Below are 17899 nucleotides of genomic sequence, written 5' to 3' on the forward strand. Positions count from 1 at the left end.
ACAAGTAGGCAGTCAATCAAGTATTTTGAAATGAATATTTATAACATACACTTATATTAAACATTTTCACAAGTAGGTGATGACAACAAAAAGGAAAGCATTACCTTCTTGCATTTCCTCACAATACAGTACCATGCAACAATCAGGGATTCATTATACGCCACTTCCTTCAATTATAGATGAAAAAAAGATCTTAGAATATTTATTTGGAACATAACAAAATTTGCATCTTTAAAAAACTTCTCCATTTTAATGTTTTTTTTTCTCTTTCGCATAAAATCCAAAGTACTGTTTTGCTTGAGAAAGGAAAAAGGAACAATATAAATAAAGAAAGTCTGGAATAAGTTGACAACTAATTAGGGCAATGAAAACATTTGGATGAGGGCCCAGTTAAAACTAACTGCACAAAAAAGTAATAATACACTTAGCTATTTGAATAAATATATTACGCACAGTGCTTCTTTATATAAATCTGTGTAAGTATCTTGGGATTGTTTATTTTGCCCAATTTCTGTGTCAATGTTTTCTCCCACTTTTGCATTTAGTCAATTTATTTCAGGAAAATTGAATTAAGTGGAGAAAGAAAATTCAATCAAAAAGTTTCCCCTCCAGTGCTCTATTCTTCCCATAATGCATTAGAAAATTTGTGAGGCTTTTTTTTTGTGTATGTGAGTTGGTGATGAATGTGTAATATGGAGAAATGCTTGAACTTTAACTTTATGTAGATGTATTCGTTGAGTCTTTTGACCATAATGAAATATGTGGTGTGAGTTCAATTATTATTCATTGTTGATGATCTTACCATCTGCTGAAGTTTGAAGGCTGATGTTCACTGGTACTTTCTACTCAAAGTGTAGTCCATGAATCAATTGCATCAACATTACAGAGCTTTTTGGAAATGTAGAATTTCAAGCCCCAGTTGATTTGTATGAATGAAATTTAAGAAGCACTTTTCTAGGTGAAGAGGAGGAAATAAAGAATGAGATTGATGACAGTTTCAAAGGAGTTGCACTACTCAGAAAAAAATGAATTTATTACGGTTAAAACAAAGGTCCCTTTAAATTAGGATTTTCATAAATAATATAAACTAGACTAAGTCATTTGAGTACTAACATTAAGTTCCATGAAAAGTAGGAAGGATTTTCTTATATAGGCCTTTATATGTTAACATGTTTCCAGCTCTATACCTGTCTTTTTTTTTTTTTAAATCTTCATTTTATTGAGATATATTCACATACCATGCAGTGATACAAAACAAATCGTACATTCGATTGTTCACAGTACCATTACGTAGTTGTACATTCATCACCTAAATCAATACCTGACACCTTCATTAGCACACACACAAAAATAACAAGAATAATAATTAAAGTAAAAAAGAGCAATTGAAGTAAAAAAGAACACTGGGTACCTTTGTCTGTTTGTTTGTTTGTTTCCTTCCCCTATTTTTCTACTCATCCATCCATAAACTAGACAAAGGGGAGTGTGGTCCTTATGGTTTTCCCAATCCCATTGTCACCCCTCATAAGCTACATTTTTATACAATTGTCTTCGAGATTCATGGGTTCTGGGTTGTAGTTTGATAGTTTCAGGTATCTACGACCAGCTACCCCAATTCTTTAGAACCTAAAAAGGGTTGTCTAAATTGCGCGTAAGAGTGCCCACCAGAGTGACCTCTCGGCTCCTTTTGGAATCTCTCTGCTACTGAAGCTTATTTCATTTCCTTTCACATCCCCCTTTTGGTCAAGAAGATGTTCTCCGTCCCACGATGCCAGGTCTACATTCCTCCCCGGGAGTCATATTCCACGTTGCCAGGGAGATTCACTCCCCTGGGTGTCTGATCCCACGTAGGGGGGCAGGGCAGTGATTTCACCTTTCAAGTTGGCTTAGCTAGAGAGAGAGGGCCACATATGAGCAACAAAGAGGCATTCGGTAGGAGGCTCTTAGGCACAATGATAGGGAGGCCTAGCCTCTCCTTTGCAGCAACCGTCTTCCCAAGGGTAAAACCTACAGTAGAGGGCCCAACCCATCAAACCACCAGTTCCCTATGTCTGTTCTATACCTGTCTTAAATAGTAAAGAAACCCTGGAAGTACAGGTAAGGGAAGGCACCAGAGTTGACTTAATACAATAGCTCTGGCTTCCTTTGCTGGCAGTTCTCTTGACTTGATCCTCTTTCCTGTGCAACTTCATCCAGAAGCTGATAAAGACAGCAGTAAAAATGACAGATCTGCACATGGCAAATTCATAGCCAGAGGAAGAGACAGTCTTTTCCTGAGACTAACATTTTAGAAAGTGAAAATGTTCCCCTAGAATTCCCCAAAAAATTCCTCCTTGAATTTCAATATTTGATGAAGATAACATGCCCCTTCCAGAATCAAATCCTGTCATACTAAGAATGTGATTCATTCATTGACTTAAACCAGGCACCCTGAAATAATAATTGCCATGGTAATTGAACGTCCTATTGACTTGGATCAATCCCTCAGAATGTTTTCAAGCTGCTAATCAGTAAGGAGGAGGGAGGTTGAATGTTGACAAGCCAAACACAAGGTTAACAAAATCTGGTATTTCTTTTGTTAGACTTTTATAATGGTATCTCTCTCCACCTCATTCCCACCCCTCTAGCTACATTGCTAGATGGCTTTCTGATACTTCTTTGAATAAAGGTAGCTACTTAAACCTCATAACATCTGTACTCACTATACTTACTCACTGTCCCCTTTCTGTCCAATGCTCTACTTCTGGCTCTCTGTAGGGATGAATCAGTTTTTGTTTTTGTTTGTTTTGTTTTTGTTTTCCCAGCATAATTACCACTTCTTCAAATCTACATCCTCCATGCCCAGGAATTTCTATTATGTATAGCAGAAGTAGGCACTGATAGAGTAGAGCCAGCTACTAATATTAAATTAGCAGCGGCCAATGTATATACCACACGTGGACTAGGCAGGAAGGAGCCTTGTTACATTTTAAATGACCAACTTGACCGTGCTTCATATTGATGTCCAAACATAATAAGCGTATCTTCTCTTTCACATATAAATCTATAGCACACAGAAGTGAAAGCAGATTACTCAAGCACAGGTCCAGCATTCTTTAGAATCTTAGAGCACAATCCAAAGACAACCTTAGTGGGAAATTTTTCTTCTCTCTGTCAGTAAATGAAACTTTCCTTTGCTTGCTTAAACTCTTGGCACAAAATAGGCCTTCAAAAGACTTTTGCTGAATAAAAGAATTGTAATCCTGAGGAAGCTGGCTGAAAGGTCCATGTATTTCTTTTAATTGTCTGTGAATTTTTGGTCTTATAAATAGTTACGAATGCTGAGTTCTAAAAACTATGACTGGTAGCTAGTAAAACTAAATAAAGAAATATCATGGTATGTTTTGATCTTCCTGGCACTAGAACAATGTTTATCCCTTTTATTTTATGACTTAGAATTAGTCATAAAGTGGATGAGCAAAGAATAAACAATAAGTGAAAAAAAAATTATGAGTTTAAGTCAATTTTCACTGAAATTGGATTGATAAGAGTCAACTTTAACAGTTGTTTTTTTTTTCATAGTTAAACTCTTTATTCCTCAAGGTCCCCTCCCCGCCCCCAAGGACTTAGAATGCTATTCATGAGACCAAAGGCAGGTCTTAATTAGGAAAAAAGGGCCTCCCTCAATCAATGCTGATTCCAAAGGTAAATGGGAACAAGGTGGCATCAACAAAGAAGTAACGTGTCTCATCTTTTCAATGACAATATGAAAAACTGCCAGCAAAGTGTCAAAGTCATTCCTTAACATTCGTAAGTAAAAGCAGACAAATCATTTCCTAATGCCACAGTGATTCTATACTTATAAAACCACAGCCCAAGAACACCGCAGGCCACTCTTCCAATTCTCACACTTACTTCTTACTTCCAGAGCTCCCCACCCATCTCCCTCCCTCCCAGTGCCCTGGCCAAAGTATGGAACTAAAGCATATTGAGTACATGTCAGATGAAACAAAGACACATAATCGCTATTCTCGATTAAAAAGCAAACAATTGGATGTTTCCTCTAAGAAAAAAAATTTCCATCTGTGGTTGCTGATTATTCAATGGCCTGTGGCAAACAAAGCCTCCTTCCTTTGCTTACACTGAAGAGACTGTCAATATAGAGATGGCCCTCACACTGGCTGGTCACTAAGGTACAGGAGAATCATGGAATGTGTATTGGAGAGAATCCCAGAAATTCTGTCTGACTTCACTTTTTCTGGGGAAGAAACGGGTCCAGAAAAGCTGATCTGCTCATTCCCCATCCAAAGGCTTTTCTTTTTACCTGGATTCACATGGTAGAAATTTCCTCTCCCAGAATCACTGTTATCTGCACAGAAAGGGTTGGCATCCCTTCAACATACCAGGCCAAGTGATGAAGTTCAAGTTCACTGTCAGTCAGTGTGAAGTATTATGATTTCAACTATAAACTCAAAGGGGGTGGTGAGGCAATCTACAGCTTTGTCTCCATTGACATCCATAAGTTATTACTGTCATTCGTGAGTCCAGCTGTTTTCCTCTAAGTTCCAAAACTGCCATGACTGTCATTTGGGATTTGATAACAGCACCTAAAAATAGAGCCTCAAACTTTGGCTTGTTCCTTTTATAAATAAATAAATAAAATGTAGTTCTGAGGCTGACATCCAGCTCCTGCAGACAGTCTTCTTCCCAAGGACACGGACTCCTTCCTTCCGCAGACTTACATAAACATGGACATGGGCAAAGTTAGTGCAAGAGCAGCAGTGTCTGTCTTCAGATTAGGAAAACCAACCTTCGATTTTTCTTACTGGTGGTGAATACCACTTATTCTGTTGTCAAGAGAGGTTGGCAGGCCAGACCTTGGCACAGGGAGAAGCAGGGAGGTCTTCAGAGAGCTCCTTGCTAGGATCTCTGGATTTGTTCTGGCACTTATCTCCAGGGCTGGGAAATGCATCGCCAGAAGAAAAGATTGTGGAAATCACCTCCCTGTATAAGATAGCCCAGGGTGGAGAGGTAAAGAGACTGCACAAGGCCACAAGCAAGTTAGGCAGAGCTGGGGACTGGAGCACAAGGCAGGACTGGGAGGTCTGGGCTCACTGGGGACTGCCCAGAACCTACCCAAGTGAGAAGAGCACACATCACCAGGAGGGAACAGGTCAGAGTGGGAGACTTTGAGGTTCCTGGGGTGCTTCTGACACCTCCACTGGTCCTTCAACTATTGCGACCTACAGTGGTGGAGGACGAGCCCACTGAGCATCTCACTGTGCAGGTCAGAGAAGGGGGTGTCTTCACCAGGGAGAGCGGGAACCTCATTCCAGCCTTGAATGGGCCAGACACAACCCTCCAACAGGGAGGCTTCCGTGGAGTTCTTGGTCCTACCCTAGGCCGGGCTGGTGATGAAGAAGCAGGAACAGCAGACTGTGGTCTGCAGGCCTGGGCAGTGGGCAGGTGGGTTCCAGCCTAGGAGAGAAGTTCCAAAAGCAGCCTCCAGATGTGCGCAGTGCCAGGATCGCCAAAGCCAGGCCCTGCAGGAGCAGTGCTGGCTGCCAGAAGGAAGACCTCCCGCTGGCTGTCAACAGCCTGCAGGCCCAGTTCCCGCTGCAGCTCCACCACGCTCATGGCCCCGTTCAGGTCCTGCTTGTTGGCCACGATGACGACAGGCAGGTCGGGATCTTTATCCAGCAGCTTGTGCAGCTCCCGTCAGGCCCTTGGCAACCGAAGGCGGTCAGATGAGTCCACCACGAACAACCAGCACGTCCACCTCACTCACAAACTCCTTCCAGTAGAAGGGCAGGCTCTGGCTGCCGCCGATCTCCAGCAGGTCCACCTCGAAGTCTTTGGTGGGCCGCCGCACGGAGTTGAAGCCCCAGGTGGGGACGTGGCCTTCCAGAGGCGGCTTCCCCAACAGCACCCGCAGGAGCGTGCTTTTCCCGGAGCCATCCAGCCCCAACACCAGCACCTCGCGCTGCTCCAGCTTCTCCAGCGCCGGCTCCTCGTCCTCCGGGTCCCACTGGTCCCACTCCGGGAGGCAGGCAGGCAGGCTCTGCGCCCCGCCAGGCCTCGTCCTGGTCCCAGCGCCGCTCCCGGTCGCGGCCGCAGTGGGCTCTCCGGAGGGTGAAGAGCACCGAGCCTAGCCTGGCCGCTGCGCCGCCCAGCGCCAGCACCAGGGGCCCCAGCGGGGCGCGGGTGAGGGCCGCGCAGGTCGAGCCCGCCCGCGGAAGACGGCCCTGCTCAACTTGAACAGTTTGTAAGCAAAGAGTATACACATCCTGTATGTGTCCTTCATGTTTAATATACACAAATAACCTTTCTAATGATTTACTATCTACATGCTTCAGAATATCTGGAAGATTTTTCCAGCATGAAATGAGATAATGTCCTCTGCCTAACTGCTATCCATTTTCCACTACTCAATTCATGTTGTCCGCTCCCACCCACCCTGAAAAGGCTTTCCAATTAAAAAGGACCAGGGTGTTTGTGTGTTCGTGTGTGTGTGTGCGTGTGTGTATGTGTTTATTTATTTATTTTTTTTTTTTCCCCATGGCTTGAATCCTTCAGCTCTTACTGAGTGGATATTGATCTCTTATAGTTTTGTGACCATCAATCTCCTTTTACCAATATAATTTAAATTTCTCAAGAGCATGGTGAAACCAGCACATTTCTTTAGATCCCTCACAGCTTGTAGCAGAGAATAAGTACTTAACGCAAACTAATTGATCAAAAAAGAATAAACCAAAATGTCCATCTTTTCTTTCATCCCTAAACTAAATCCATTATTTAAAAATACTATGATGTTTGTTTTTAATTTTTTGATAAACAAAGTTAAAAAATTGAAAAAAAATCAGTAGAAAAATGGGAGTAAAAACTAAATGACAAATAGGGTGGGATGGGGGGATGGTTTGGGTATTCTCTTTTCACTTTTATTTTTTATTCTTATTCTGATTCTTTCTGATGTAAGGAAAATGTTCAGAAATAGATTGTGGTGATGAATGCATAACTATATGATCATACTGTGAACAGTTGATTGTATACCATGGATGACTGTATGGTTTGTGAACATATTTCAATAAAACTGAATTAAAAAAAAAAATACTATGATGAAAATAGTTATAATTTAAAATGATTTGTTCAAACTTAAAATTACCTCTGTATTTCAAGATGCACCCTTCTCTTTCTAATTGGTTATGTAATGCACTCTTCTGCAGTGAATCCTTTATAGATACCGTATTCTGTTTCCTTTAGTGTCTACTCCACCACTGGTGATAGCAATAGCACTTTGACAAACACATCTAACAACAGTATCCTTTCTCTTCACTGTTATCTTTGCACAAACACCTCCAACTTTGCCTAGCAAAGTGTGAACATATAACGGAAAATTAACATAAGTAAATTATCTTTTAAACTCTAAATAAAGCCCATTATACTACAACTCATTACTACATGCATATCACATAGCAAAACAATGTCCCTTGAAACATCAAGATCACAGAGATTAAAATTATTAAAATTATTAAAGGCAAGGTGTTTACAGGATAAATCATCTTGTCATCTGCTCTAGAAGACATTAATAAGGATGCCTTAATAAAAGGTGGTGTTTACATTAGACTGTTGAACCTAAATTTCTCTCCTGTGGCTTTACTTCGTGTGTTAGTGTACTGAAAGGCTCTGAGATGTAACACAGAAAAGAAACTACCTTGACTACATTCAAAACTACATATACAATTTTCAAATGTATGCAAATGCAGAGGAATATTTTCACAGAAAAGCTATTTACTAGCTGAGGTGTTTTGAGACATTGGCCAGGGAAATGGTAAGTGAAGTAAATGAAGGGTAATTACATCAAGAGAGGTAATTTCTAGTCATAGCTAAGTAGTCCCAGTGCTTAGAAATTTGTGTAATTACAGAAGGACCTTCCAAATGCATTTAGTACCATTAAAATAGAATCATAAACGTATTTCATCCATGAATAAAAAATATAATGGTAATATTTCTGTTTGGATGCTTGCTGCTTCAATAACAGCAAGCACAATTCAAAACTTTTCCTGAGTTTTAGCTTTTGGTGAGGCTTGGGCCAGGACCACAGTGATGTCACCAAGCCAGGACCCAACCTTTTTTTCTTGTCTCTACTCTCTCTTGCACTTTATCTTCTATTGTGTAGAATTATCCACATGGTCTCAAAATCCTATCTGGCTGCACAATTCTGCTCTCACATTCTGCAGAAATGGGAAATTATCTTCCCAAAATATCCAGCCAAATTATGAGATTTACTACAATTAGGTTGTCTTATGTTCTTCATGAGCTAATCACACTGGCCAGAGATTGAAATGCTTTGATAGGGTTTATCTGTGATCATATGCTCCATTCCTGAAAGCAGAAATGGAATCAGCATCCGCCAAATTACATGAATCTCCTAGGCCAAATTAAATGAGGAAACTGTCCAACACTTTTCTAGGCCCTTAAAGAAATACACTTTTGATTTTGCCAGTGAAACTTTGAACGCATTTTCTCAGATTTTTGAACAGTCATTTATTAGTCATACACATCAATATCATACTAAAGTTACGTGCAATGTTTTTGAATCAAGAAACATTACCTCTTCTCCATGACTGATTAAATTTTAATAATTAGGAAATATTTGGGCTCACTTGAAGACAAATAGTGCAATGCAATATTCATATATTTCCTGGAATCATATAGAAAATAATACATAATTTTGTAGGGTGTAAATTATGCTTTGCTTAAAAGCAAATGAAAATAATAAATTGTTTGCTTACATAATTTGTTATTCTTAACCTTGCCTGAAGAAATCAATAGTATAAGTTTTAAGAAATTATGAGCTATTCTGATAATAATACTTTTATTTTTATTGTAGTGACAAAATTTCCTATTTTAAGCATTTTTAAGTGCACACTTCAGTAGACTTAACAGCATTCACAGTGCTGTGCTACCATCACCACCATCCATTACCAAGACTTTTTCATGACTCCAAACAGAAACTCTGTGACTATTAAGCAGTAGCTCAACATTCCTCTTTTCTTCTGGGCCCTGGTAAACTCTACTCGACTTTCTTTCGCTATGAATTTACTTATTGTAGTAATGGGATCACACAATATTAATCCTTTTGTGTCTGGCTTTTTCGTTCAACATGGTGTCCATGTTGTAGCATGTGTAAGAATTTCATTACATTTTATGGTTGAATAATAGTCCATGGTATGTATATACCATATTTTGTTTATCTATTGATCTATTGATGGACGCTTGGGTTTTACCCTCTTTTATTTGGCTATTGTGAATTGAATATCTTTAAAACTCAAGAAAAGAGAGCTTCCTACCCTTGTTCTTACAAAAAAGGTGCAAGCCTAGAGATAGCTGCAAGTGGGGTTGGCAGGGCCTGGCTTATCCACTCCATCTTTGACAGGAACAACTGATGTAGTGTCAATCTTAAGTGCTATGCACATTTGATATTAAGCCCCACATTCCTTCCAACTAGAATGCAACATGATACCCTTATTTGGAAAATCTAAGGTAAACACTGCTTTAAAACTTACAATAACACAACATGTTTTTATTTTATTTGCATTTTGTTTTTGGTTTGTGTCAGCTTGGATTCAAAGAATCTGGAAAAATTCTCTGTTATAAATGTTCTAGTTCTATTTATGCTCTGACCACCTGTCCTTGCCAGTCTAAGACTCAGTGAAATGCTGGTGGGGGCTTCCTTTGGACTGAAGCATGCCAATGATGTCATTCAAAAAATGCTCTGATAGAAGAATTGCAGATTCTACAGCCTGGAATGGAGGTAGAATTACTTTCAATTTACTATATTTACATTGATGTCAAGTTGGGATGATATATACCAAATTTAATCTAACAAAAATTTACTGAACACTCAGTTAGTGCTCAGCACTGTGTTACATGTAACAGGGTTAGAAGAGAAGAATAAAATGGTATTATCAAGAATTCTGCACCCTGGTGTGACAATGCTCCTAAATAGAAATATGGTGTGCTGGTTTGAATGTGTTATGTCCCCCAAACGTCATTATCTTTGATGTAATCTTGTGTGGGCAGACGTTATCAGTGTTGATTAGATTGTAATTCTTTGAGTATTTCCGTGGAGATCAGCCCACCCAACTGTGGATGATGACTCTGATTGGATAATTTCCATGGAAGGGTTACCCCACCCATTCAGGGTGGGTCTAAATTAAATCACTGGAGCCATATAAATGAGCTGACAAACAGAGTGACTGCAGCTGACAGTGACTTTTTGAAGAGGAACTACAGCCAAGAGGTACACTTTGAAGAAAGCACAGGAGCTGCAGATGAGAGACAGTTTGAAGACGGCCATTGAAAGCAGACTCTTGCTCCAGAGAAGCTAAGAGAGGACAAATACCTTAAGTGCAACTAAGAGTAACATTTTTGAGGAACTGCAGCCTAGAGAGGAACGTCCTGGGAGACAGCCATTTTGAAACCAGAACTTTGGAGGAGATGCCAGTCACGTGCCTTCCCAGCTAACAGAGGTTTTCTGGGCACCATTGGCCATCATCCAGCAAAGGTACCCGATTGCTGATGTGTTAGCTTGGACCCTTTATGGCCTTAAGACTGTAACTGTGTAACCAAATAAGCACCCTTTATAAAAGCCAATCCATCTCTGGTGTTTTGCATTCTGGCAGCATTAGCAAACTAGAACATATGGCAACCAATATAAATACTACAAATGCTGATTATGTAGTTTGGGAAAACTATAAGCATACTGGGCTATAATAAAAGTCTTCAAAAGGTAAAATAAGACTTTCTTTATATCATAAGGCACAATTCCAGCATGATAATTTCCCTGTTTTTGGCTCCCTTTATCCACCTTCCACTTCTTACTCTTATTTTGCGTTGTCAACACACTTTAGCAAAGGGATAGACACATAGAAGATATTCAATGAGTGATTACAGCATGGATACTGAACATGAGTACCTGATATATGCATCTGTTAGAAAGTTAGAAATGTTCTTACCAACAGAATAATTGTATATTTCCTATCTCCAGCTGTCAATGAAATGTAGTGATAACTGCAAGTGTTCTCATTCTGCAGTCTTAGCAATGTTTATGATGTATTCTACTAATCTTCCTCCAAACTTGAATGGAATTTCAGTCATAAACATCATAAGCACCATGATTAATTAAGAAGGTGTAAGAAACATTATCTGTTTAGAGAAACTCAGCTTAACTTCAGATAGAAATTCTGTCTTATTAACGCTAACATTCTTCATGGAAATAATTCTCCTCTTGGAAGATTCGAATCAGCATTACCTAGTTGAACTTATGTCACTTTGAAATGACAAAAACAGGGCAAAGATATATTTTCTTCACAGAAAAGGGATATGCATATTTTTCTTGTTGTTACTGTGATGGAAATGTGTACAGAATTCCTCTCTGTGTAATAACCTTAACATATTTTGGTATTATCCAGAATTGTGTGATCCCTCAACATTATGTGATAAGCCCATCCTGTTTATGGATATAAGCAATGTTTAAAAATGACTAAAATAAATCAATGGAGAATAAATTAGATGATAACGCAGGTAAACTAGTCATTTAAATCCCCCAGAATAGTTCTCAGTGAATTGTCCATCATTCACTATGCTTTGTAGTTTAAGTGAAATATAACAGTAAACATCTTCTTTCCAAAGAAAATCAATTTTCCTTTACAAACATATTTTATTATAAAAAAGCAATAATTCATGGTGTGTAAATAATAAAAAAAAAATCTGCTGTCATCTCCCTCTGCCTTCTGTTTTTCTTCTTCATATAGATATTAGAATAGATTTCAGGGAAATAAGAGAAGACAAATTATAATGCATCAAAATTTTGTAAAAGCACTGTTTGGTTCTTAGATTTAGATTTAACAGCAATGAGTACAGAGTGTAGGTGGGGACAAACATGCAATTTTCTATAATTTTTTAGCAGAGACCTATACATTCTTGAACTTGTTTGAGTCATGTTATCAGGATTTTAACACTTCATTTAGATAATGTCTAAAATTCTCTGTTTATAGAAGGTTGATTTATGGAAAGACTATAACTTGTGGTTCCTCTTTCTAAACCTGGTTTTCAAAATTGCACATTTATCAGAAGTGTTCAGTTTGAGAAGGAGATATGTGATCAGGGGCTCTACCCTGGTTTTGGTTCTTATATCATCTTTTCTGATATTTCTAGGAATTGTGTTGTATTTTTTGACAGTGCTAAACAGAAATGACTTCAAAAATTGGAAACAAGAAGGTCACTGCTTGTGCTGCACTCTTCCACACAGTTAGGATTTGGTTCCTTTTGTTATATGTGAAACTTTCCTGCATATAATCTTCACATCTCCAACCAGTTGAACTTTCAACATTTGCTGATATTTTAGAAGCAACTATGTGTAGAGATTTTTTATTAAATACGAAGAACGAGGAATTTATTTTCTTTTTAGTATTAAAAAAAGAACTTTTTGTTATGGATTTTAGCTGAGGCATCCTATTGGGTAGGCAACTTTGCACAAAAGTTAGTCATCAATGACCAAGTTTCTTGTAGTTTTCTATTCTATCATATCTATCTTTTACCAGAAAGTAGTTTCACCCCAGCTATTAAATTAGAAATCTGGAAACTTCTTCATGTGGACAGCAATAATAACTAATATTCCTATAAATATGTGCATCTTACAAATATTTTATACTCTGTATTTTATGTGGAAACATAATTACCACCAAATTTTTGTACATAGCATACATATTATACTATTCCCACTTTATATATTAGAAAACTAAAAACTCAGAGCAGTCCACAAAATTACTGATTTGGAGAGCTGGGAAAAAATCTGGAGTTTTTTTGATTCCAAATTTTCAACTCTTTTGACTCCAACAATGGATCCTTCCAGAAGTCAACTTACCAATGTGAAATACCTTTCCTACAATGTATTAAGTCTCAAGTGGTAGCTCAGAACTTTAGTTAGTGTTCCAGTTTGCGAATGCTGCCATTATGCAAAATACCAGAAACGGATTGTCTTTTACAAAGGAGGTTTATTTGGTTACAAAGTTACAGTCTTAAGGCCACTAAGTATCCAAGGTAAGGCACCGAGAATAGGGGACCTTCACTGGAGGATGGCCAATGGTGTCCAGAAAACCTGTTAGCTGGGAAGGCACATGGCTGACATCTGCTCTGGAGTTCTGGTTTCAAAATGGCTTTCTCCCAGGATGTTCCTCTCTAGGCTGCAGCTCCTCTTCAAAATGTCACCCTCAGTTTCTCTGCTCTGAGCTCCTTCTGGCTGTGAACTCTTTATATGGCTGCAGTGATTTAATTCAAACCCACCCTGAATGGGTGGGGTAACACTTTCATGGAAATTATCCAGTCAAAGTTCTTGCCCACAGTTGATTGAGTCACATCTCCAGGGAAACACTCAATCAATAGGTTCCAACCTAATCAACACTAATATGCCTGCCCCCACAAGATTGCATTAAAGAATATGGCTTTTTCTGAGGGACATAATATATACAAACCAGCACACTTAGCATTATGCCAGTGTCTATAGCATGTGCTAGATTCTATCCACAGTCTACAAAACACACATGCACACATAGAATGACCAATATGCAATTGCAAGTACAAAAGCACTTGTTTTTTGTCATTAAGAATGAGTCTTGGTCACAGATCATGAGAAACCTCAATCATTAAGATAATAAATGACATCATGCTGTCTAACTGCCACATATAAAAACATCTCTGAATACAACTCAGTAAAGATCAGGGAGGCCTTCTCTGATTTCTTGATTTTTTTTTTTAACCAATATCTTTCTGTATGAATTAGAGGTTAAGGCAAAATGAAGTGGCTAACTAGAGATTGTCTTTCATTTTGTCACATGAGTTTCATTAATGTTTAATCTCTGACTAGATTTTAAGTAATTTGGGAAAAGAGATATCCACAAAATTTTCATTTGATTTCTGGATATTATTTAGCATAGGTCTTTGCTTATTATGGTATCATTGAATATTTATAATTTATCATATCACAATACATAAAAATTCCTTAGTGATTTTTTTGTCAATTATTATAAACAGATGATGAAGTATGAGCTTTGTAAGTGATTCTGACTTGATTGCTAATTTCCCATCATTCAATCTTTAACAGACTTTGCACTGTAAAGATTCATGACCCATACTGGAATAAAATTATCTTAAACAACTGAGCCCTCTATCATGGTACTTGCCCTTATGGAGCTTGTTACTGCAAAGAGAGGCTAAACCTGCTTATAATTGTGTCTAAGAGTCTCCCTCTGCATACCTCTTTGTTGTTCAGATGTGGCCCTCTCTCTCTAGCTAACCCAACTCAGCAGGTGATCTCACTGCCCTCCGATGCCCAGGAGGTGTAAATCTCCCCGGCAATGCAGGATATGACTCCCGGGGATGAATCTGGACCTGACATCATGGGATTGAGAATATCTTCTTGACCAAAAGGGGGACACAAAATGAGACGAAATAAAGTTTCAGTGGCTGAGAGATTCCAAATGGAGTTGAGAGGTCACTCTGGTGGGCACTCTTATGCACTATATAGATAACCCTTTTTAATGTATTGGAATAGCTAGAAGTAAATACCTGAAACTGTCAGACTGCAACCCAGTGGCCTTAACTCTTGAAGATGATTGTATAACAATGTAGCTTACAAGGGATGGCAGTGTGATTGTGAAAGCCACGTGGATCGCACTCCCTTTATCCAGTGTATGAATGGATGAGTAGAAAAATGGGGACAAAAGCTAAATAAAAAATAGGGTGGGGGGATGATTTGGGTGTTCTTTTTTACTTCTATTTTTTATTCTTATTTTTACTTTTCTGGCATAAGGAAAATGATCAAATACTACTTTGAGGTGATGAATGCACAACTATATGATGGTACTATGAACAGCTGATTGTACATTATGGATGATTGTATGATATGGGAATACATCACCACAAAACTGAATTTAAAAATATCTTATACAAAAAGTTTTAGTTAACGTAGACTGTGGCTTAATATAAATTAGTTTCCTCTACTTGCATAAGAAATCAATTTCATAATGAAAAGCTATGCCTGGTGTATTTGCAGAGAAAATTCCTGGACATGTTGTGAGCCGCATAGGGATTAGAGTTTTGTTTGGAAGTTGGCAAGTGGCTACATTCAAAAATGATGCCTGAGAAGATGAGCCAGCATTTCCTTCATTGTTGATTGCCACAGTGAATTAATTAGGATGTTTTTGCTGAAGTGATAGGACACAAAACTCAAACTACTTTAAGAAATTTATTGGCTTCTCTATATTACTGAAAAGTCCAGAGGAGAGGTAGTTTTGAATATAGTTTTTTAATTTTCTCTGCAATTCTCTTAGCTCTGCCACATTGTGAATACAGAATTGAGTCTCAAGAGGGCATCTTTGACAGTAAAATTATAGTTCAATTTCAATTATGATATCTGCACACCACAATGTTCTCCCCATCAAATATGATGAGATTTGTGTTGATTATACTAACCTTCAACTGAGACCTATGCATGAGGAAACACCATGAGCTCATTGTGTCATGGAAAATAGGATTCTCCTGATTAATTTGTATGAACTCTAATTAAATAATGCACTTTAAAGCTGGGGTTCAGTTCTATCTCAACCACAACCCATAGGAATGAATGTTGAGGAAACAACCACGATGACCTCTATGAAAACCAAAGCTCTGGTTCTCTGCATATACAGATCTTACATTTAGTTTCATATAGCTTAATTATTATTAACCTCAACATATAATGATATTTTGAACACCAAAGAATAACTGAGAAGTATGATATCTGGACTTCAGAAATTCAGAATTCGAAATTATATGGAACTTCCAATAATGATGATGATAATGTGGGTCATAAGTTCCCCAATAACTGAGTTCACCAGAGATAACGAAATTTTTAGAATTTTATTTTATATAAGCAGACTTGGCAAAAACTCTACTTAAGTGAATGCTTATTATTGAATTAATTAATAAATCTTTATATTAATTTGGTGAATCAGGAAATACTACGCCCATTTTAAAATTGAAGAAATTGTGGTTTAGCATGACTAAGTAGTTTGCCATAGTTTATACTGCTAAAAGTGGGAACAGTATAATACAAATACAGATACGTTATATCTAAGTCTATTTATACCCCATAATACAGGATAGAAGAGCAGTCATAAATAAAGCATGCTCTAAAATATTCATTCTAAAATATTTAAGGCTTAAAGAAGCAGCAAAAATATAAAAATAGTACAGAATTTTTCACTTATATATCAGTGCTCTCAGATATAATATTAACTTCACTATGTAGCTTTCAACTCAGGGGCAAGGAAATGAAGACGGTAAATATCAGCCTTGGATCTAATAAAAGGCTGAGGAATGGGAATGGAAAAAGAAACAGGTGAAAGAAGATACCAGCTCCATTTGTGAACAGGATTTTTTTAATGGTGGGGATGCTGATTGGTTGCTTTCTCTGAGTTTATATCAAAGCAGGGAAATTATCCTTTGACTAACTTCTTGCATGCTTAGGAAACAGAAAATTATCAGCTTCTAGGAGATGGTGCAGGTTCTCTATCCCTCCTGTAGCATGAATTGCCACTTCTAAAGTCTCCATCCTACTTGACTCTGTTCCCCTTGCCTTTCTAAATTTCTTTGCCTCCACTGAATCAGTCCCAGCTGCAAATATCTCCCATCCTAAAAAATAAATACTCTTTACCCACCATTACCCTCCATCTACTGCTTCCTCTCTGTACTCCCTCAAATGCCTATATATAATAACAGTTTTTAACTTTTCTTCACCCATTTTCTTTCAAACCCCTATAGTTTAGACCATTTCCACTGAAACAAGATTACCAATGGCTCTTGGTTGCTAATTCCAGTGATCGGTTTCAGTTCTTATCCTTCTTGACCTATCAGCAGCACTTGACAAAGTTCATTATTCATCCTTAAAACACACCATCCTCTTTTGGTTTTCCTCCTTCTTCACAGTCTTTCCTTCTTAGTTTCCTGTTGCTACTATCTCCTAATTGTCCCAACTTCCAAATGTTGACGTGACCATGGACCCATTCAGCAAACACTTCTATTCATTTTCAACACTTACACCCTAAGGTGATTTCATCCAGTTCCTTGATTTTAAATATCATCTATATGTTAATGAATTTCTCATTTATTTCTATAACCACAACCTTACCCTAGAATTCCAAACAGATAAATCTAACTTGCTTTTCAACAGAAGTCCTTGGATGCCCAGAAGCTGTCTCAAAATTCATAGGTTTAAATACAAATCCCTGATCCCCCTACCTGTTCTTCCTGCAGTGTTCTCTATTTCAATAAATGGAAACTCCATTTTTTCACAATCACATCCATCAGTCAACCTTCTAACTTTTATATTCCAAATATAGCTGTTATCTCTGTATCATCCAGATACATATATGGCTTGATCCTTTACCTCCTTGTTACCCTTACCTTTACCTTCCTTTACCTCCTTGTTACCTTTACCTCAAATATTACCTTTAACTGAGACTTTCCTGGACCACATAACAATTATTAGGTCTGAGAAACTATAAGTTTTATTTATTGTTTGTTTATTATTGACCTCTCCCAACTACAATGTAAGCTCCATGAGAAAAGAGATGTTCTTTCTCTCCCTCTATCCTAGTTCTAGAATAATGCCCAGCACATAATTGAGCATATAGGTGTTTGTTCCAGTTTGCTAATGCTGCGGAATGCAAAACACCAGATATGGATTGGCTTTTATAAAAAGGGGGTTTATTTGGCTACACAGTTACAGTCTGAAGGCCATAAAGTGTCCAAGGTAACACATCAGTAATTGGTACCTTCACTGGAGGATGGCCAATGGCGTCCGGAAAACCTCTGTTAG

General features: G+C 38.1%; 1 pseudogene; it reads right to left on the reverse strand.

Annotated features, from left to right (window-relative positions):
• Window positions 1–5457: 5457 nt before the first annotated feature.
• On the reverse strand, window positions 5458–16633 carry LOC119530238 (annotated as a pseudogene).
• Window positions 16634–17899: the final 1266 nt, after the last annotated feature.

The sequence above is a fragment of the Choloepus didactylus genome, chromosome 3, assembly GCF_015220235.1.
Source record: "Choloepus didactylus isolate mChoDid1 chromosome 3, mChoDid1.pri, whole genome shotgun sequence".
NCBI lineage: Eukaryota > Metazoa > Chordata > Mammalia > Pilosa > Megalonychidae > Choloepus > Choloepus didactylus.